Below are 23,504 nucleotides of genomic sequence, written 5' to 3' on the forward strand. Positions count from 1 at the left end.
AAAATGAGGTTAGAAGCCTATCAAGCTTTTATTCTGAACCCTTTATCAATACCCTGCAGCACTACAATTGGAATATACTCAAATATCTTCCCTTGGGCGATGCAACCTCTGAATTCAGTAACAATTTCTTAAACCTACTTGACTAATGAACGAGACAAAGCTTGGAAAAGTTGCTTAAAATCAATGTGCACTCCAACTTGCAAGAACTCGAACAACTAAAAAAATTGGGTTAAATGTAGTGTATGACTGTTCAAAAAATCATTTTATACCAGACTCCAAGACAAACATAAGTCAAACCCCAAAAACTTTCTGGGCGATGGTTAATAACCTACTGAAACCAGGCAAAATCACAACTTATTCCAACCACCCTCAGCCAAAAATGAAAGTATTTGCTTAAATTTCAACTCTTACTTTATTCATAATTAAGCTAGCACCCAACAACCTAGCTCCCCAAACAACTAATATAGTAAACTCTTTCTCCCTTAAGTTAGTTCCCACTTCTGTTATCTAAAAATGTCTTCAAATTGTCTTCAAAAGCTAAAGCTCATAAGATTGTAACCCTGGACCAGCTCCTGCCAGAATACATTGACTCACACAAATGCAGTAGCATACCCAGTGTCCATTGTAAGAAACTGTTCATTTTTCGTTTATTATATCCCACAACTGTAGAAGGCCATAATACCTTTGCATGATTGTGGCCCTTCACTCACCTCTCCAGCAAAAAGACCCATTGGTATTCCTGATTTTTGAAAGATGTTTTGTTTATTTTATTTTTATTTATTTATTAACATTTGTTTACTAGGAAAGTCCACTGGGCCAGAATGAGCCATTTTCAGTGGAGGCCTGGGGAGAAAAGCTCCAAAATCGCTAACATAACGTTTCAAAAGTATCAAACATTTAAATAAACAAAAATCCAGAGTTTCATAAGAACAAATTAAAGTGAGCAAAATCCATAAGCTTTTAATTATGTCACTTACAGGTGATTTGAAAAATAGCATACAGATAACCAGATTTCATAGGAAATCCAGTATGCAGTAGTCCTAAAATGAGATGCAGTTTGTTACAAAAGGAGTCACGTAAGGAAATTGTCAAGTCAAATGATTGCTATAAATTTACTAGGTAGCTTCCAGTGATGATGGAAAGCAAGAAAGAGAGTAGTTAGAGAGGCGAGATAGCATAGGAGCAAGATTAGGGCTGGAGGAGAGAGAACTCAAGTGATGGCATCATGTGGAGTAGAAGGGGCATTTGAGCAATTGCAAATCCAATTGGAGAGGAGATGCTTATGTAGGGCAGCTTTTAAAGTTAGAGGAACATTGTTCACTGCAGATAGACTAGGGAAACTTTTTCCATAATCTGGCAGTGATCCAGGAGTATAAAAGTTTTCCTGCAGGTAGGTTTGGTTTGTGAATATGGAGTAAGTATTTGTGTTCTGATCATAGTGGCCTAAGGGAGGTGTAGGGGGCAAGTAAGGAGCTAAGGGTAGGGCAGCCTTGTGGTTTATGGATAAGTTTAAGTGAGGTAGTTAGATGGAGTAATATGTAGCGATGGAATCTGAGACATTGACGTTTTCTTAAGGCAATGCAGTGATGGGAAGAATGGCGACTGCTTGTAGCAAATTTGGCAATCTTGTTGTAGCACGATTAAAGTTTTATTTTCAAGGAAGACTGGAAGTTAATTAACAAAGGTGCACCATAGGTTAAAGAGGGTAGTAAGGTAGAGAATGCTAAAGCTTGTTTAGTTAATAGGGAGAGAAACCTGTTGTGCCTGTATAGTAGCCCTAGTTTTTTGTGTATTTTACTAATATTGGATTGGATATGGAGAGGCAAGATTACGTTGGTTTGGACATGTGCTGAGGAGGGATGCAGAGTATATTGGGGAAAAAGATGCTAAGGAGGATTGCAGAGTATATTGGGAAAAAGATGCTAAGGATGAAGCTGCCAGGTGACAGGAAAAGAGGGAGGCCTATGATAAGGTTTATGGATGTGGTGAGAGAGGACATACAGGTGGTTGGTGTGACAGAGCAAGATGCAGAGGACAGGAAGAAATGGAAACAGTTGATCTGCTGTGGTGACCCCTAACGGGAGCAGCTGAAAGGAGGATTGTATATGCAGATCGAACTTTAGGTTTTTGTTGATTTATGACTCTTAATAGTTTGGTATTGGCTACTAATTCAATTTCTGTGAAATTCAGTGAAAGTATATTGAAATCTCTTTTGTTGATAGCTGTGTTTCTTTTGCAAGCAGCATAAGTTTATTTTTTTGGCATTTAAAGCAAGGTGTTTTTTATAGAGCCAGGATTCTACAGTAAATAAAGCTGTTTGGGTATTTTGTTGTAGTGTCTGGGTTGGGAGCAGAGCAGACTATGGTCGAGTCATCAGTGAACTGGACTAGGGAGGCATTTGGAATAGTTTAGTAAAGATTATTTATAAATATGTTGAACAGAAGAGGACCGAAAACTGAGCCTTGTGGAATGCCTGTAGGGTTATGGAGGTAGGGGGAAATGGAGTTTTTCCATTTAACAGCATGTTGCCTGTCTGAGAGAGAGCTTTTAAACCAGCTAAGAGACTGGTTGGATAGTCCTGTAGAAGAAAGTTGGGACAGGAGGATAGAATGCGAAAAAGTATCAAATGCTTTTGGTAGGTTCAGGAAGAGCGCAGATAATGTATGAACCAACTCTTGGGCTTTGTTGATTATGTCCAAGAAGGAGGTTAGGGCAGTAGATGTGCTATGTCCAGGACGGAAACCATGTTGGCTTGGGGAAAGGATTTTATTGTTTAGAAGGTAATGGATAAGTTGTTTTTGGTCACATTTTTCCAGAATTTTATAGACAGAGGAAAGTATAGCAATGAGTCGAAAGTTAGGAGTATCAGAGGATGGGCCACCTTTATGAAGAGGCAGAATGATAGCTTTTTTCCAGAGAGAAGGGACATAGGATTCTTGGATGGACCTGTTAATAAGGATGCTAATTAGGTAGGCTACAGCATCAGCAGCAGTCTTAAGGAATTTGGCATGAATTTTGTCAACAGAATTAGAACAGGGCTTTAGAATCTAGAGGAGTTTTTTGATAAAGGAAGTGAAGATAGGAGAGAGAGTGAATTCTAGTTGAGGGGAGGGGTTCCTGCATACAGTTTTGAATAGGGACATTAGAGATGGAGAGACTGAAGTGGGGGAGGAGGGTATAGGGATGTAGTTATTTGGTAGGGGTGTGGAAAAGGCTGCAGTAATATTAGTTATAGTATCATTGAAGTAAGAGTTGAATTTAGAGGTGATATGTTCAGGTGGCATGCTAGGGTAAGGGTAATGCCAAGAAAAAAAAAAAAATTATTCCAAAGCAGTTTGTGTCTTTCGGCTTTTCCCGGTTAGGGGTCGCCACAGCGGAACTCCGGTCAGCTAATGATTGGCAGTAGATTTTTACGTACTGGCTTGCCGGGCCTAACGCACAACCTTCTATGAAGGAATGCCCTTTCACGCATGTCGCCACACAGAAGACGCTCTAACTGAGAATCGATCGGGCAACGTCTAACTGAGGTGACAACGCTACCACAGCACCACCACCGCAGATTTATTCCAAAGCAGTACATCACCTAAAACAAACTTTAACCTCCTAAGGACAATATAAAAGTTGAATAGGTAATACAAACCAAAGAGGAGTTATAGGCAACCATCTGAAATTTAACCATCAAATACTGCAAGTCAGAAGCATAACTAGCTCAGCCAGTACCCTGTGCTGGTTCCACAAACTAGTGCCCACCCCCTTAGTTCTTCAAGTGAAGAGCCAAAAAAAAAAGTCTTCTGCAAATCAAAGGATGTTTCCAACAGTACCAAATCCACGCATCCAGCTCCCCAGGCCTATCTGTTCAAGGGTACAAAAAAGGTGGTTCCTATTGCCAACCAGGTAGCCAGTTACACAATACCCCCCCCCCACTCCAGCCATTCGAGTCCCGTTTCTGTGCCCTGCTCACAACTCTCTTTACTCACATTTTAGAGAAAAAAAATTCTTGTATTAACAAAGTGCTTGCTACAAGTATATACCCTAATTTATACTGCCCTCTGGTTTTAGTTTAAAGATTTTTTTTTTAACTGAAAGCAACTGCTTGTTATACTTTAGACCACACACACAGCACTGCAGTGCTCAGGGTTGACTGCAAATGCAATACTGACTTTTAAAAGCCAGTATTGCACTAAATAGCGATCTGGATGATGTATGGCCATAGTCTCTACTGAGCTAAGCCTTTCGTCTCAGATACAGCCAGGAAAAGTATCGCTTCTGCCGGTCTACTCCCAACCCTACTTATTATTCCTTCCCTGTTCTGAGCAGCTTAAGCTCCACAGTAACTCACATACTGCAAAAATGCTTTAATACAGTTGCAAAATTCTGTAGCATAAGACACGCCATTGCCCAGCACTCAAAGACCTTGTCTGGCTATAGAGCTCTCACACATACACCTACCTATGGCTCCCTGTTTTGAAATGTCAAGTGAGGAAAAGCAAAAAAAAAAAAAAAAAAAAGACTGAAAACATAGAAGAGCGAATCTCAAAAATTGCTCTTCTTCAAACTTTTTTGCACAGAGAGGCAAGCCCCTCTTGTTTCCCCACACCCCTGAACTTGTATACAAATTCTGAGAATGCCATACTTCAAAGAAGAGCGAATATTCTGAGAAATGGCATCTCAGACTTCGTATATATAAATCCATTCATTCGGCCATTCAGTCTTCATCGTTCAGTATTCTCTCTAGCAGGTCCTGACATTTCAAATGGTTACCCTTAACTACATGCAACTACTGATAATCTGTAAACTATATTCAGTAAACCAGAACAATACCCAACCGTGAATCACTCATACACCCCATACCTTTCAACTGTCTAGAGTTTTGCAGTATGTGCATATTTTTGTCTCTTATTTTTGGTCTGTTCTGTATAAAAAATTTTTTCTGGCAAAAAACGAGGATTGAAGATGCTAAATGGCAAACATTTGACTTCCAAATTTTATATCCTTCAGAAAATGCATGATAACATAAAGCATGTTATTCTAGCAACTTTCTGAGTTTAGGCTTTATCCATATTTCGTGCTCTCTGAGGTTGAGAAGTCTTCATTCTAGAGACAAACTGATACTTAGATATCTAAATCTAAAAATACAGCAGGTGAGAGACTGTGTCGCTAGAAAGTGGAACTCTCTTCACTCTTGCGAAGACAAATTGAAAACCTAAACTCCTTCAGTTGTACTTTTGTGAAACTTTTGGCTGAGATTACATAGATGTACACTAGACCTTTTACTATCTAAAGGAATCTACATTTTTTTGAATGCCTTATGTTTTTCATCTGTCAGTCAGTTTTATATTATTTGTATTGTTGTTCTAAGTGTGAACACCCTATGTAATGATGGGTTGTATTTCTACGAGAATAACTGTGAGCTCTGCTCATTAATGTAGTAGTCAGTGTAACTTGCTGGAGCTTTGTGCCCCAGGCCTCCATTGAAAACTGGCTACTGCCCAGTCGGACTTTCCTGGTCAACAAATGCGGCAAGTAAATTTATTTAAAAGAGCGAAAATTGTAGGAGCACTACTGATTGTTTTGCAGCTTTGAAAGCTGTAACACAGTTGATGCTGCCACACCGTTCTTGCTGTGTATGAAGCTTTGTGTTCCCAATGTACTGTGAGAATGATGCAGGTAAGAACAACTGTAAAAAAATGGAGTTTTATAGCTTTGAAACCTGTAGCACCCTTAGTACTGCCTCATAAACAGAAACTATAAGCAAAGTGCATATCTGACCCTCTGATAGTTTAAAAAAGTTGTGCTTCATGCTTCACCTTGCTAGACTGTTCCCCTGGTCACTGCATTGGCACAAAGTTCAAACCCTTGATTGCATCCTTTGGCTGAATTAGCCACACCCAGCTGTTCAGGGAAGTAGATCTTGCAGTACGCAGTAGTGCCTGTGGAGTGAGGGATCCTGGGAAGTAGAATAAGGAACATGGCACTTTGAAGTCACTCTGTGTGTGCTGAGTTGGTTACCATCTTTACGTTGGTTGGAGTTAAGTGTGCAGTGATGACTGTACTTTATGTACAGCCATTCCTCCTGTTGAGCAGGCTACCTCCAATGTTCTGGTTCACAGGTAACTGTTTCCACTGAACCCTACCCTGGAATAGGAAAAATTACCACTGACTGCCTTGTCCTGTTCCCCTGGGCAAAATTACAGTGATCCAAGTCAGTACCTGAACTTGTTTCACCAGCACCACAGGTAAACATGCTGCTTGTATGTCATCAGGTTAGGCGAACTAAAAGTGGTAATATATTTTGGCTGCCACACAACAGAAGTGCCAGTGCTAAGTGAATTGCAGCTTTTATAGCTGTTTTAGCGTCCCAGTTGTTTTCCGTGGTGAGCAAGAGTTGAGCACATAACAGAACTGAAAGCAGTTTAGTTTAAGCACTTTTCTTATCATTGCCTTTATTACCTCTTGAGTTGAGTATTTAACAGTAGATAAATAAGCAAGCAGTTCACATAGCACACTGCCATCTTTATTACTTATGTCATGGTTGTCCATAATTCTACATTTGTAATCTGTGTAATGAGAAGTGATTACAGTTTTTGTACTGCAGTTTCCTTTGCTCTGTTACTGTAACAACCAAGCTGCAGAATGCCAAGCAGAAAGTAACAAACTTGTGTCTGTTACTGTATTAGCTGGGTACACAACTCGGATGTACACAGGGAGGGTGAAGTTGTCTGCAGTGATGTATGTGATTTTGCTACACACTAATGAGCTAGTGGAAACAAGCTGCAGAAGCTACATTTTATTTTGTGCCTTTGCACATTATCTTAAACAGGGTTTAAAGGCACAGAAGATTTGACTCTGTCTAGTGGAATATTTGGTTGTCAAGTAACACACTCATGCGCACGCACACACACGCACACACTTGCAAATGCAGAGAAAGTTCCCTGCTTGGCCACTGGTAGAGTGTTAGCAGTGAAAGGTAAAAATATTAGTTCTCATTTAGGACTCAACCCAAGACCTCCAGCATACTATGTTCGTGTCAACACTGCTAAATCAACCAACCAAAGTATCTGGATAGACTGGTGTTCATTTTTTCCCCGAAGCTGTTTATTCTTATAGCTACAGACCTTCAAGCATGACGGTTGAGGTTAAATTACACACACAGCGAAAGCCCTTTGTTTAGGTACTGTTAATGTTATCCTTTCATTTCAGTGATACTATTTCTTATTGAAAGGAAAAGCAGAAGCATACGATGTTGGTGTCGCTGCCGCTGAGAAATTAAACATAGTAATATCCTTTCACTTCTATGATTCTCGAACACTGCCTAAGCAGGGATCTTTCTCTGTATTTTTTTTTAAGTTGACCTTAATCATCATGCTGGGAGTTTCCCAGCTGAAAAGATAAAGGCTCTTCAATGAAAACAGGGCATCTGTCTGTCCGGTGACTCTTGCTGGTCCTGTGGCAGTGAGACCAGCATGGTATGATGGAGGCCATGGGAGGTCATAGATTTAAGTCCGAAATGAGAGTTAAAATCACCCTTTCACTTCTATGACTGGAATGGTTGGTAGTTATGTTGTAAGCTTAGTTTCAGTACAGAGTTATGCATCTGTTGGAAATGGAAAAGCAAGGAACAAAAGGAGTGAAAGGTGAGAGCATAAAATTAAAAGATGTGCGACATGACAGTATTTAGAGTTAAAACTGTAGGAATCCTATAGTTGTCGCATTCTTTTGGTTGGATTTTTTAATACTTGCAACTGTGCTGTAGGCAGTAGCTAAACTGCAGGTGTTCAGATGAAGATATATACTCACAAGCTGATTAACAGCACTGACTTGGTGTACACTGCCTTACTATAGGTATCCTAAGGTTGTTTTCTGCTTGCAGCCTGAAGGCATATTGGAATAAAAAATTTAACCTACAAAGAAAGGCTTCATAATAGCTTGCAATGTAATAGCAAGAAATACCATGTAACATTTTTGAAGGTCATATAATATGACATCCTGCCAGATATTTGCCAAGTAACAGCTACCTCTGGTTCATTGTAGTTCTTGTTGTCATTTCAGTCTAATCCAACAGTTGTTTGTGTAAATGTTTTCTTACTTCAAGGGTGGAGCATGTTTGTCTGCAGGAACTGGTATTGCAGTTCTTTAAACTAGGAAAGTAATGAATTGTAGGTTTTTGAGGTAAAATCTAGTGAGTAAATTAAAAATGAGTTGTATAGCAATGTGTTGTGACACTTAAATCATTGCATCTGAGGTTAGGCAAATTCTTTCAGTGCTGATGTCAAACAAACCCCTCTGTTTACATGGAAGGAATCCAAAATCCACAGAGAGCTGACGCGAGACGAAATCCTGGTCACCAGACTTGAGGATCTATTCCACTTTTTAACTTTAAACAGCAAGTGTCTCATGACTACATGTGGCAGCTGTTGCAAATAAGTAAATAACTAACCACTCAAAATACCTGGAAACCGCTTACTATAGGTAAGAATATTAAATGGATGGTACAATTATTGAATGCCAATAGGCTTGTTAAGTGACACGTAAGCTCCTTGGAGATATAGGTGTGGAGACGGGAGGGAGTGATTGATGTAGTACTTTATTTGCAGTTATTTATTCTATTTAAAATTCTTGAACCATATGTAAACCAGTGATGCTCTCTAAGTGCTGCAAGTTACTATATAGAGCCCTTCACCTTAATGCTAGGTGAAAGGAGGCCTGGCATATATTTTCTTAATTCTTGCATATCTGTTAAATGTCGCAAGGTTAAAGGGCAGCAGTAAACTTGTTGCAAGTGCCGTCAGATTCTGTAGTAAGATGTGCTTGCATCTCATGGGTCCATCATTCAGTTCTGATTTCTACTTACTATCTATGTAGATTTTATGTGCTGCTGCCATGTCTGTGTGTGTTTTCTCCAGTTCTTAAAGAACATGCTGGCTCACTGGCAACACTGTACCATTACACACACGAAGGATTTACACTTGACCTTAGTGCATGGGTCATGGGTGAATACAGTCAGAGACTGACTGGTTAATGATTAAGTGAAGTAAATTGAGAAAATAATTTGGTATCTGCGGATACTGATACTATGAGAAAATGTACCCTCAGTCTCTTTATAGCGTTGGCAGTGGAACTTCTATTTATTTTTATGCATTTTAGAATCTTGCATGTGATCTAGACTGGCCAGCAGCAGAGGGAGGAATAATTGCTCCATCCCACATTACTAAAACACAGGGTCATATCTAGCTCAAGGCAACCTAGGGCCTGGTGCTGGCTGGAGGGCCTGGTCCACTTGAGCTTCTGCATGGAATTTCATCTCGTTCACGTATTGGCACAGATTTTGAGCCAGTGAGCAAGACATCCTGAAGCTCCGATCAGAAGTGTGGTATTTTTTTGAGCAATACAGTTAATCATCCTCACCCACTACCAGTGTGCTCATCACCAGTTTTGCAGGACATCTCTGCTTTTGCCTCATGTGTGTTCTCTATCCTTGAGCAAGTCCCTAACCAGACAGAGCTTAAAGGCAAATGAAAGTTTGGGTGGGCTGCTCAGTGGATCCATGGACTGCTAGTCCGATGTTCTTCGTGTTTCACTGTTGCAGTCATCACCTGTGGGTTATCCCTGCTGTGGTAGCCCTCGGCCAGCTCAAATACCAGAGTCAATGTTTTTCTGCTTCGGCTGCTGTCGCTTCTTGACTGACGTCAGGCCGTTGGTGCTATAAAGCAAGGCAGCCGACGCCATTCCATCAGTTTTTCATGCCGTGGAGCCCATAGCAGAAGCAGTTCGCAAGTGTGCCGGTCGGTCACTACAAGAGCTTGAATTTTCAGCTGAAAACGTCTAAAGCTAAGTACCCTATTGGAGATACTTTTTTCTTGCACTAACCAATGTCCAAAAAAGTTAACAATTGTCTCACTTGTGGAAAGCAGATCCCACACCGAGACTTCCATTCGTACTGCATCACTTGTTTAGGCCCAGACCACGACATCCCCCGTTGCCGGTTCTGTGCCCTGTTTAATGCGAGAACCCTTCGTCATAGAGCTCTTATTGTAGATGGGTATTTTCGTCTTCTGTCTTCGCATTCCAAAATGGTGACAATCAGCCAACAATCCGTAGACATTCCAAAAAAACATGGAGCTAAAGGTAGAGACCACACAAGGCTAAGCCTTCCGATGGCGCTACAGGTAAACAGGTCAGATGTTCTTAGTGTTTCACTGTTGCAGTCATCACACTTGGGTTATCTGCCTGCAGGTAGCCCTCAGTCAGCCCGAATACCAGAGTCTTGGGATTTCTGTGTCGGTTGCTGTCACCTCTTATGTCATGTCGTCAGGGATATAAAACATGCAGCCGACGCCATTACAGCAGTCTTTCTTGCTGAGAAGGAGCCTGAAGAAGAAGCAGTTTGCAAGTGTCAGTCTGCCACTCCATGAAATTTTTGTTTTTTTTTTGAGTTTCAGACCTGAAGCCTTCTAAAGCTAAGTACCCCATTGGGGATTCTTTTTTCTTGCTCTAACCGATGTCAGAAAAAACTAACAATTGTCTTGCCTGTGGAAAGCAAATACCTCTCAGAGATTTTCGTTCTTACTGCATCACCTGTTTAGGCCAAGACCACGATTTCCCTCTCCGTCGGTTTTGTGCCTTGTTTAATGCCTGAACCATTCGACGTCTGGCTATTTTTGTAGCTAAATTCTTTTGCTGTCATTCTCCGTGTTGAAATGGCTTCGGTAAGCCATACGACTACCGATCTTCTGAAAAAGCACAAAGATAGAGACAGCATAGGTCAAAAACTGCCGACGCTTCCGCTAAGCTAGTCGCCAGTCTGCCGGTACTCAGTGAGGCATCTTTGCAGCCGCTGATGCCCATTTCTACAGAGTCGCAGGCCTCTGCTGAGAACCATTCAGAGTCTGGTATGCCTCAAGATGCTTAGACTATGGAACCTGCAGATGTCTGTACCTTGGATGGGTCCGGAGCTGCTGTGCAGGCACCGGTTTCTGAGGGTGTATTCTGACCCACCAATATTCATATTAAACCGACAACTTCATTTCCATCTAAAACTACTGAGTTTCTCAGGCCCAGAGTTCGCACTACGCCTAGAAAACAGACGTCCAAAGTGCATGCTCAAGCTCCCATGCCACAAAAACGAGTTCTTCGAATGGCTGAAGACCTTATTACTCTTAATTAGGGGAAGCCAGCCTTCCCCTGCCAAAAGACAAAGAATTGAATTTCCTTCTGATTCTACAGACCAGGAGTCTGATGACTCTGACCCTTCTGATTACCAGGACATACCCTTATCTACCTATGAGGACTCTGATGCAGAGGAATCCATTCCCTCTGCCTCCCCTCCAGAGGGTTTTTCTTTTGGTGAAATCTTGCATACCTTGAGAGCATTTCCGCTGGGAATGCGAGGACTATCCTCAGTCCAAAAAGAGACTTGGGAATTTTTAGATTTGCCTCAGCACAGGCCTCTAGCTTATACCCCCTGTCCTGAATATTGTAGAAGATGTCTTCTTGGAGTCCGGTCTTACTCCTGACATCTTACCACCAGCTCCTAGAAAACCTGACTGGTACTACAGAGTACCCAACTCTCTCAAATTTCTCTTTAAAAATCCTACTGCGGAGCCAGAGACCATTTCCCAGGGACCTAAAGGCATTAAGGCTACTACAGCCAAAACCCCTACCCCTTCAGACAGGGATTCTAGAGCTTTAGACAGATTTGGTAAGAAGGTGTATATCTCTGCAACTCTTGCAATCAGGGCTTTGAATTGCCAGTTTCACTTGAAGTACCAGCAACATGTTATGGAACTAATTAAACAAAAAATGGTGTTACTTCCAGATTGTGCAGAAAATAAGATTTACAAGAGTTAATGCATTCTGCAAACCAAGTTAGTAAACCTACTTTGCAGTGTGGGTCTGATGCTTTAGAAGCATCTTGCAGGGCTGCTGGCACTGGGTCTGTACTGAGAAGGCATGCTTGCCTAAAGGAACAAGTCTTAAAAGAACATGTCAAAGCAAAATTACTAGATGCTCCATTAAATCAGGAGCGTTTGTTTGGCACAAAAGCAGAAGTTGTTCTTAAAAGATGGAAGAAAAAGCTAAATCTATGCAAACTGTCAAAGATTTCTTACAGGTGCAGCCACCTAGATTCAGTAGACATTGGCTTTCAAAAAAACTGGTCCTTTCCAGTCCCTCTCAGGCCTTCTCAGTCCAAACCCAGGGGAAACGGACCAAGACTACAGTCTCAGCGTATGCAGAGATCTAAACAATGGAGTGTTTCCACCTCAAAACCAGGGAGTGGTAAGCCACCCCCATACAGAAAAAATTCACCATGACTTTCCAATTATCCTTCTCAGCCATGCCCAAGTACTTGCGCCCGTAGGAGGAAAACTCGCCCTTCATCCAAAAAACTAGATGTCCATTACTCAGGACCGATGGGTTCTAAACATTGTATCCCAGGGATACAGATTCTACTTCCACTCCCTGCCAACTCCAAGTGGGTTGCCAGACCTTCCTCCAGTCCAGTGGACAGGGGCTCAAAAGCAAGTACTTTCCCTTCTCCATATCAGGGCTATTCAGCCTGTTCCAGTAGAACAAAGGGGACAGAGTTTCTACTCCAGACTGTTCCTGGTGCCCAGAAAAGAGGGTTCTTGCCACCCTGTCCTGGATCTATCTATTCTCAACACCTTTCTGGTGGTCCCAAAATTCAAAATGCTTACACTGCAACAGCTTTTTCCTGTGCTAGCCAAAGATGCCTGGTTAGTCACCCTAGACTTAAAAGAAGCTTATCTGCACATCCCCATAAGGGTCTTGCAGGAAATATCTACATTTCAGGGCAGCCACTATGTACGATCAGTTCTCTGCACTTCCCTTTGGCTTATCTACTGCGCCCAGAGTATTCACAAAATGCCTGGCTCCAACCATTGCATACTGCAGGCAGAGAAATATTCAAATCTACCCATACTTGGACGATTGCCTGATTCAGGCGGACAGTCAGGAATTGCTGCTGCAGCACTTGGCATTTGTAAAAGGGCTTCTAACTTCGCTGGGATACACCTTCAACGAAAAGAAATCACAACTGCTGCCCAGCCAACAAATTGTATTCCTGGGAACAAGCTTGAACACAACTTCTCAGATGGCATTCCTCACTCCAGAAAGCAGGGCCATTTGACAAACTATTTCAAACTAATGGCCAACAAAACCCAGCTATCTGCAAGGAAAATACTGCAAGCTCTAGGGTTCATGGACTCATGCATTCTGCTAATTCCATATGCAAAACTGCATATGAGGAAACTTCAGTGGTACTTAAAAAGTCTCTGGTGTCAACATTCTCAGGACCTGGAAACAGTGATTACTATCATACCTTGTCTAAGGGTAGAGTTCCTTTGGTGGGTAGAAGCATGCAACCACAACAAGGGACTTCTTTCACTAACTCCTCACCGCCCAAACCCTGACAATAGATGCATCAGACTTTGCATGGGGGGCTCACATGGCAGGCAAATGGAGCCCAGAACAAATTCCCCTGCATATTCATCAAAAAGAGATGCTAGCTGTACAGAATGCAGCGACAGTCTTCAAATACCTTATCCTTCCAGGACAGCTCCTGATAAAGGCAGACAACACCACAATTATGTGGTACATAATAAACAAGCAGGGTGAACTCATTCTTACCCACTCTGCAGGTTAGCCATGGCTCTGTGGAACACAGCCTTGAGCATCCAAGTGCACCTACAAGCTCAATTCCTGCCAGGCAAGCAAAATTCACTTAGCAGGTGACTTAAGCAGAAATCTACTGAACCCTCATGAGTGGAAACTGGACCCCAACTCATTCAAACTTCTAACAAAGGGGTGGGGAACACCGGAAGTGGACCTTTTTGCCCCCCCCCCCCCAAAAAAAAACCCACCAAATGAGCAAATTTTCTGCCAGGAACCCTCACAGCAGAGCCTGGAAGGTTGACGCCCTATCCTTTACATGGGAAAACCTCTCAATTTATGCCTTTCCTCCTCTGCCCCTCCTCTCAAGAGTACTACTCAGGATCAAACAGGACAGGCCAAGGGAAATCCTTATTGCACCAGACTGGCCACGCCAGCACTGGTACCCATTCCTATGCGGTCTGACAGCAGTGCCACCCTGGCACCTATATCGCACACCTTCCCTGCTGTCTCAGCAGGAGGGATGGATTTTGCATCCACAGCTGCAAACCCTAAACCTTGCAGCCTGGCTTATTCCCTAAATGCACCACTAGCATCCCTCAGCAAACAGGTGCTGGATGTCATCCTTGTTGCCAGAAGGCCTAGTACTAGGCAATCCTATGCTGAAAAGTGGAAAAGATATTGTTCTTGGAGTCAGTCTCAAGGAAAGGACACAGTTGTGCCCAGCTTACCTCAAATCCTTTATTACCTAGCAGAGCTGCTCCACAGAGGCCTGTCCTTCTCTTCCATTAAGATTCATGCCTCTGCCATCTTAGCTCATTATAATATTGTGCCTCTTCTCTTTTCTCAACCTCTCATCAAACAGTTCCTGAGAGGAACTAACAATTTAAGGCCCCCCCTAGGAGAGCTCCCACCCTGACCTGGGACCTTAACTTTGTACTGGAGAAGCTCCCCCCCTCCCCCCCACCTTTGAACCTGCTGCTTCAGCAGAGTTAAAATTCCTCTCTTGGAAAACAGCCTTACTTCTAACTATTACTTAAGCAAGAAGAGTGTCTGAGTTACAGGCACTAATGGCGGTGGAGCCCTTCATTATTTTCCATGCTGACAGGGTTCCCTCAGGACTAACCCTTCCTTTATGCCCAAGGTGGTATCCAGTGTGGCTCTAAACCAATCCATCCATTTTTCCTACCTTTTTTCCCTAATCCTCAGAATAAAGGGGAAAGGATCCTGCACTCCTTGGACGTGCACAGACAGCTCAGGTTCTACCTTGAACAAGACTAAGCCTGTCAGAAAATCTGACCAGCTGCTAGTCAGCTTTGCTACAGGGGCAGAGGGCAAGGCCATTTCAAAGCAAACCATTCCCAAATGGATAGCACATTGCATCCATTTCTGCTACAAGCACCATGAAAAAACTATACCTCTGGGGATCAGAACTCATTCCACTAGAGCTACTTCAACCTCTACAGCATTTCTCAAGGGAGTCCCTACCAGGGATATCCTGGAAGCTGCAACCTGGTACACACCTTCACCAAGCAGTACCACTTACCTATTTTTTCTAAATCCAGAGCTGGATTTGCTACAGTAGTCTTGCAAGGCCTGCTAGCCAGCCCCAACACTTCTTGACTGCCTCCATCCTTCCTCAGCTTTGGGAATCAACCCAAGTGTGATGACTGTAACAGTGAAACACTAAGAACATAGTACAGTTGTGTACACTTTCCATAAATGTAGATGTTGGAGTGTATTCACTGTTGCAGTCCTGGTTTCCCTCCCTCCATCCCCCTGGATGTTCATTGTGTTTCACCGTTGCAGTCATTACTCTTGGGTTATCCTGCTGGCAGGCTACCCGCAGTCGGCCTGAATTCCAAAGTCTTGGTCTGATGTCAGTTGCTGTCGCCTCTTCCCTGACGTCAGTGCGCCAGGGGTATAAATGATGCAGCCGACGCCATTTTCTCCAGTCTTTCTTGCCGTGCGGTGCCCGAAGCAAAAGCAGTTCGCAAGTGCCAGTCGGCTGACTCCTGAGATTTTCATATTCGAATTTCAGATCCGAAGTCTTCATTTAAAGCTAAGTACCCCATTGGGGAAACTTTTTTTTATTGCTCCAGACCGATGTCAGAAAAAGTTAATAATAGTATCTCTTGTGGAAAGCAAATACCTTATAAGGACTTCCATTCTTATTGTATTCCTTGCCTAGGCCCTGATCATGACGTCGCTAATTGTAGGTTTTGTGCTAGATTTAACCAACGCACTATTAAGCGTCGGCACGATTTTGCATTTCACTACTTTGGCCGAAGATTTAATTACACAATGTCGTCGGATAGCCATCCGACTACCGCAATTCATAAAAAATGCAAGCAAAAGGACAGGCATCCGAGGTCCAAAACTGATGACGAGGCTTCTAAGCCAGTCGCCGGTTCTTAGTGAGGTGCTTTCGCAGCCCCTAACGCCCGCTACCTCAGAGCCGCAGGCCACTTCCGACTCCCACGTGGAGCCGACTAGGCCGCAGGAAACACAAGGTATTGGACACTTGGAAAATATCCCTTCAGATGGGTCTGGAGCCACTGAGCAGGCATCGGTTTCTGAGGGTGTTTTCAGGCCTACACAGTTGTATGTAAAACCGACTTCAGCTTCAAGGCAAAGACTAAAGCTCCACTAAAGGCAAAGAAACAAGTACAGCAATCCCATGGACAGGCCTCCATGCCTAAAAACAGATGCTCAAAATGGCCGAAGACCTAATTACTTTGATCAGGGGTTCCCATCCCCCTCCTGATAAGAGGCCTAGGCAAGAGACAGAATATGAATCTTCAGATCAGGTTTCCATTTCCTCTGATTCCTCTTCTGAACATGAATACTCTTTTCCTCCCTATGAGGATTCTGATGCTGAAGAATCTATCCCTTCAGCCTCTCCTCCTGAGGATTATTCTTTTGGGGAAACACTGCATACCATGAAGGGAGCACTTCCACTGGGAGAGCCAAGACTACTCAGAATCTAAGAAAAGGCTCATGACTTCCTTTTACTTCCTCAGCACAGGTCTCTTGCTATTCCTCCTGTTTTAGACATTGTAGATGATGTATTTTCAGAGTCCGGACTGTCTCCAGACTCTTTACCTCCAGCACCTGTGAAGTCAGACAGAGATGGTACAGGGTTCCAGATTCCCATAAATTTCTTTATAAAAACCCTGCTGCAGACCCAGAAACTATATCTCTGGGTTCCAATGGGGTCAAGGCTTCCACTGCAGAAAAACCTATCCCCTCAGACAGGGATTCAAGGGCACTGGACAGATGGGGGGAAAAAAATTATACTTCTGCTACCTTGGCTGTAAGAGCTTTAAATTGTCAGTTTCATATGCTTAAATATCGGCAATATTTAATGTCACTGCTTTAAACATAAAATGTTGACAAATTCTGAATGTGCAGAAAACAAAGAAATGCAGGATTTATTGCATGCAGCTGAACAAGTGGGGAAAGCATACTTTGCAATGTGGTTTTGACTCTCTGGAGGCCTCCTGCAGGGCCGCTGTTACGGGTACTGTCATTAGGAGGCATGCTTGGTTAAAGGAACAGAATCTGGCTGATCATGTTAAAGCAAAATTATTGGATGCTCCACTACAGCATGATACTTTATTTGGTGTTAAGGCAGAAGAGGTGTTGAAGAAAATGGAGGACAAAGAGAAATCTATGCAGACAGTTAAGGATTTCTTACAGGTACAGCCACCCATATTTAGCAGGAACTGGCCTTCAAAAAATTGGTCCTTTCCAGTGTCAGACAGGCCACAAAGGAGCAGATACAGACACCCCAGAGGCAAATCCCAGCCCCAAGGCTCATACAGGTCTAAACAATGGGGTGGTTCTACCTCCAAAAGCAGAGAAGACAAATCTCAGCCATACAGGAAACGGTCCCAATGACTTTCATCTGCCAGATCCAAGCACTTTTCTTTTGGCAGCCCCCTTAGGGGGAAAACTAACACTTTTTTCACAAAATTGGCACATTATCACCCAGGACAAATGGGTTTTGAATATAGTGTCACAGGGCTGCAGGTTCCATTTTCACACCCTGCCAAGGTCAAAAGGTATGCCAGACCTGCCACACAATCAATGGGCAGAGGCACAAAAACAAATTTCATCTCTCATGGACATGAGGGCCATTTGGCGAGTGCCGCAGCAAGAGCAGGGACAAGGATTTTACTCGAGACGTTTCTTGGTACCCAGAAAGGACAAAGCCTGGAGACCAATACTCGACCTGTCTACTCGAAACACATTTCTGGACATTCCAAAATTCAAAATGTTGACTCTACAACAACTTCTGCCCATGCTGGGCAAGAAGGCTTGGCTTGTAACATTGGACCTAAAAGAGGCATACCTGCATGTCCCAATCAGACAATCTTGCAGAAGATACCTCGGATTCATAGCTGGCTCAATGCACTACCAATTCTCTGCACTGCCCTTTGGCTTATCTACTGCGCCCAGGGTCTTCACAAAATGCCTGGCACCAGTAATTGCATTTTGCAGACAAAGAGGAATTCAAATATATCCTTAACTTGGACGACTGCCTTATTCAAGCAGAGAACAAGGACATTCTACTAAAGCATCTGGCGTTTGTAAAAAGATTACTAATTTGTCTAGGGTACACAGTAAATGAAAAGAAATCAAAACTAGTACCCTCTCAAGAGATAATATTCCTGGGTGCAAGCTTAAATACAATGGCCCAGATACCTTATCTCATGCCAGACAGACAAAGGCAACTGACTTCTTACTTCAAAATGTTGGCGACAAAGACCCATTTATCTGCAAGAAAAATTCTGCAGGCTTTGGGTTTCATGGCATCCTGCATTCTACTAATTCCATATGCAAGACTGCATACGAGGAAACTACAATGGTATCTAAAAAGTGTTTGGACTCAACATTGCCACAGCCTGGAAACATTAATTGCCCTCATTCCCTGCCTGCAACAGGAGTTTCGATGGTGAGCAAAGGCCTGTCACCACAACAAGGGACAGCCAGCCATTCACTATACCCACAGCCAGGCAGACATTAACAACAGATGCATCAGACTATGCCTGGGGGGCACACATGGCAGGAAAATTTATTCAGGGCACATGGTCCACAAACCAAATGCATCTTCATATCAATCAAAAAGAGATGCTAGCTGTTCAAAATGCCCTGACAGCCTTCAAGGATCTGCTTCATCCAGGACAACTGCCGATAAAGACGGACAATACTACAGTCATGTGGTACATAAGCAAGCAGGGAGGCACACATTCCTATCCCCTCTGCAGACTAGCCATGACTTTGTGTGACACAGCATTGACTTGCCAAGTGCACCTACAAGCACAATTCCTGCCAGGAAGGATAAGTACTCTGGCAGACGAACTAAGAAGAAACCTCATGGATCCCCATGAGTGGAAACTGGATCCACAAGTCTTCAGTATGATAAAGAAATGGGGATGTCCAGACCTAGATCTATTTGCCTCCCCTCACAACTGCCAACTACAGAGATTCTGCACGAGAACTTATCACAAGCAAGCATGGAAAGTGGATGCTCTATCATTCAGCTGGAAAACCCTAACAGTATATGCCTTTCCTCTTCTGCCTCTCCTCCCCTCCCCAAGGTACTCCTAAAGGTCAAACGAGAAGCCAAAAAAGATTCTGATTGCCCCAGACTGGCCCTGCCAGCACTGGTACCCAATCCTAAAGAGCTTGTCTCAAGGCCCAGCCTAGACATTACCTCTAATTCCTCACCTACTGACCCAACAAAACAATCAGATCGTGCACAGCCAACTCAGGACCCTAAATCTGGCAGCATGGTGGATAATGTAGCCATTCATAACACACCTCTCTCTCTAAAGCAGTGATGGATGTAATTTTGGAGGCCAGGAGGCCCAGTACCAGAAAATCTTATGCAGAAAAATGGAAGAGATTCTGTGCTTGGAACCAGGCACAAGGAATTGACACGTTTGTACCAAATATTCCTCACATTTTACAATACGTAACTGTGAGATGCTGGACAAAGGCCTATCCTTTTCATCAGTTAAAATCCATGCCGCTGCCATTTCAGCTCATTACAATACGGAACCACCTGTTTTTTCTCATCCATTGCTAAGGCAGTACCTCAGAGGGGCCAAAAACATAAGACCTCCAAGGAGAGCACCAATACCTGCATGGGACCTCAATTATGTCTTGGAAAAACTTACTCTGCCTCCTTTTGAGCCAGCCAGTACAGCTGAGATAAAGTTCTTATCATGGAAAACAGCTCTGCTCCTAGTAGTAACGTCTGCAAGATAAGTATCAGAGTTACAGGCACTCATGGCTGTGGAACCTTTTATCATTTTTCATACAGACAGAGTTTCTCTAAGGACAAACCCGACATTTATGGCTAAGGTAGTGTCCAGCGTGGCCCTTAACCAAACCATTCATTTGCCTACTTTTTATCCAAACCCACAGAATAAGGGTGAGAGACTCCTGCATTCTTTGGGCATGCACAGACAGCTACACTTCTACTTGGACAGAACTAAAGCTTTCAGAAAGACTGAGCAACTCTTAGTAGCATATGCTGCAGGCTCACAAGCAAAGTCTATCTCAAAGCAGACTATTTCAAAATGGATAGGCCACTGCATTTGTTTCTGCAATTCACAACATGGCAAATCAGTGCCTAAGGGCATTAGGCCACATTCAACCAAAGCAGCAGCCACGTCAGCAGCCTTCCTCAGAGGAGTACCAACCAAAGACATTTTAGAGGCTGCAACTTGGAGTTCAGTGCACACTTTTTTACAAGGCACCACCACTTACCTCTCTACTCCTAAATCCAGAGCAGGCTTTGCCCACTGCAGTTCTGCAGGGCCTTATAGCCTCTCCTAACCCTATTTAGACCCAGCCACCCATCCTCAGCTTTGGGATTCAGCCCAAGAGTAATGACTGCAACAGTGAAATACGATGAACATAGTACAGTTGTGTACCTACCATAAATGTAGATGTTAGTGTGTATTCACTGTTGCAGTCCATTACCCACCCACCATCCCCCTTTTCTGTGCTGGGACTTATCTGTACTTCTCTGTTCTATACAACCTATGTGGTGTATTTGCTTGTAGATGAAGGAAATGTTTACTTTAGTGCATGCATACTTATTGGCATTATTTTAGCCTACCCTTTTGAGGGCACCTGGCATCTGGGGCAAGAAAAACTGAAGAAAATGGCGTCGGCTGCATCATTTATACGCCTGGCGCACTGACGTCAGGGAAGAGGCGACAGCAACCGACACCGGACCAAGACTTTGAAATTCAGGCCGACTGCCGGGTAGCCTGTCAGCAAGCCTGTCAGCAGGATAACCCAAGAGTAACGACTGCAACAGTGAATGCACTCTAATATCTACATTTATGGTAGGTACACAACTGTACTTTTTCTATATCCTTTCTACCTATTCTCTTTATGGCCATCTTTTATGGCAGGGGTATTTACTTTTTTCTGGAGGTGTTCCACACCAAGCAATAGCTTCCTATTTTGGGGGCTCCTGACATCTGGGGCAAGCTAAACTGATGCAATGGCAGAGGCTGCATATTTTATATCTCTGACTACCTGATGTCATGGAAGAGGTGACAGCAACTGACACAGAAATCCCAAGACTCTGGTATTCGGGCCAACTGAGGGCTACCTGCAGGCAGATAACCCAAGTGTGATGACTGCAACAGTGAATACACTTGAACATCTACATTTATGGTAAGTGTACACAACTGTACTTTCTCCGGAATTCAGCGAGGCGCTTTCGCAGCCCCTGATGCCCGATACGATATCTGTGCAGGCCTCTACCAAGACCCTTTCGGAGTCCGATATGCCGCAGAAATCTTCTTAGTCTTCTGAGCCTTTGGTAGTGTCTGCCTCAGTTGGGTCTGAAGCCACAGCCCAGGCACTGGCTTCCGAGGAGGCCTCTCGTACTACTGATTCTAGACAAAAATGGATGTCCTCTCATCAGACTACAGTTTCTCTTAGACCAATGGATACACTTGGGCCTAGAAGCCAGCCCACTCCTAGAAAATCTACCTCTAGTCTCCATCTTAATCCTGCGTCACCGCCCCAAGCTCAAATGCTTAAGATGGCGGAGGATCTTATCTCCCTTATTAGGGGTAGTTAGGCCACATCTTCTAAAAGGAAAAGACACCCTTCTCCTGAAATACTGTCAGAGCAGGATTCTGAGGAATCTGATTATTCAGTTTTTGAAGAGGAACAACAGTCTCTTACTGCTTATGAAGACTCAGATGCAGAAAAATCCTTTCCTTCTGCCTCCCCATCAGAAGACCTTTCCTTTGGGGAAATCCTTCACACCCTCAGGGAACATTTCCACTGGGAATCTCAGCACTTCTGTCAGTCTAAGAAAAGACTGAGAGTTTCTAGACCTGCCCCAGCACAGACCCCTGGCCATTTCCCCTATTTTAGAAGTGGTGGATGATGTCTTCCATGAATCCAGCTTAGCCCCTGATGCCGTCCCACCTACTCCCACTAAACCTGGCAGGTATTACCGGATTCTCACAAATACCTGTACAGAAATCCTCCTGCAGACCCAGAGGTCATTACACAAAGACCAAAAGGAGCTAAAGTTAGTTCTGCAAAGAATCCTATCCCTTCTGACAAGGAATCCAGAGCTCTGGACAGATGGGGTAAAAAAGTATACACCTCTACAACCGTAGCTATCAGAGCACTCTGCTGTCTGTTCCATATGTTAAAATATCAACAACACACTTTGAAACCATCAAAACAATATATTTCTTCCTTTCCTAACTGTGCCAATTCAAAAGAGCAGATTTACTGCACTCTACTTGGCAAGTGGCCACACACACTTTGCACTGTGGATATGACTCACTAGAAGCTTCAAGCAGGGCAGCAGTGTCTGAATCTGTTATTAGGAGACATGGATCGTTAAAGGAACAACCTCTCCCTGATCATGTCAAGTCTAAATTAATTGATGCACCCTTGGATAAGGACCACTTGTTTGGAATAAAAGCAGAAGAGGTGCTTAGAAAGATGGAAGACGAAGCAAAATCTATGCAAACAGTAAAAGATTTCTTTCAAGTCCAACCTCCCAGGTTCAGCAGGAATTTCCCCTCAAAGCACTGGTCCTTTCCTGCACCTAGACAGAGGCAAGGTAAGCCCCGCAGGGACAGACCACCCAGGCCTTTATCCCAGAGACAGCAGAGAACCAAACAGTGGACCTCCTCTGCCCCCAGGGGAAGGAGTTCTAAGCCATCCTTTTTATGGCAAAACCTCTCAGTGACTCCCTCTGCCCTCCTTTCACTCACCAAAAGCTAGGAGGAAGGCTCTCCCTCACCAAAAGAAAACTGACTTTTTGTAACCAAAGATCAATGGATCTTAAAGATCATTTTTCAGGGATACAGATTTTCTTTCAATGAACTCCCAGTTCCAAGAGGGTACCCAGACTTCCCTCCAAATTAATGCGCAAAGGCATTGAAACAAGTCCAAATTCTCATATCCCAGGGGTCAGTAGAACCTGTTCCCACAGACCAAACTGGCAAAGGCTTTTATTCCAGACAATTCCTTGTTCTCAGAAAAGAAGGCACTTGGCAACCCATTCTGGATCTATCCATTCTGAACACCTCCCTGGTGGTCCCCAAATTCAAAATGTTAACTTTGCAACAACTGCTGCTTATGCTGACAAAAATGGCTGGTTAGTGACCCTAGACCTAAAGGATGGCTACCTCCACATTCCCATAAGGGAATCCTGCAGGAAATTCCTCTGCTTCAGGGCAGGCTCCCAACACTTTCAGTTCTCTGCATTACCCTTTGGCTTATCTACTGCTCCCAGGGTATTCATCAAATGCTTAGCCCCGGCCATAGCATTTTGCAGACAGAGAAATATACAGATTTACTGTTAT

At 43.5% G+C, this 23,504-nt stretch overlaps 1 protein-coding gene across 3 annotated transcripts in view; it reads left to right on the plus strand.

Moving 5' to 3' along the window:
• The window catches only part of PROSER2 (proline and serine rich 2), a 455,053-nt gene that overhangs the window by 76,943 nt on the left and 354,606 nt on the right, over window positions 1-23,504 (plus strand). The gene's annotated exons all lie outside the window — the stretch shown is intronic.

The sequence above is a fragment of the Protopterus annectens genome, chromosome 11.part0 (genome assembly GCF_019279795.1).
Source record: "Protopterus annectens isolate FY-2018-M chromosome 11.part0, PAN1.0, whole genome shotgun sequence".
Classification (NCBI taxonomy): Eukaryota; Metazoa; Chordata; order Ceratodontiformes; family Protopteridae; genus Protopterus; species Protopterus annectens.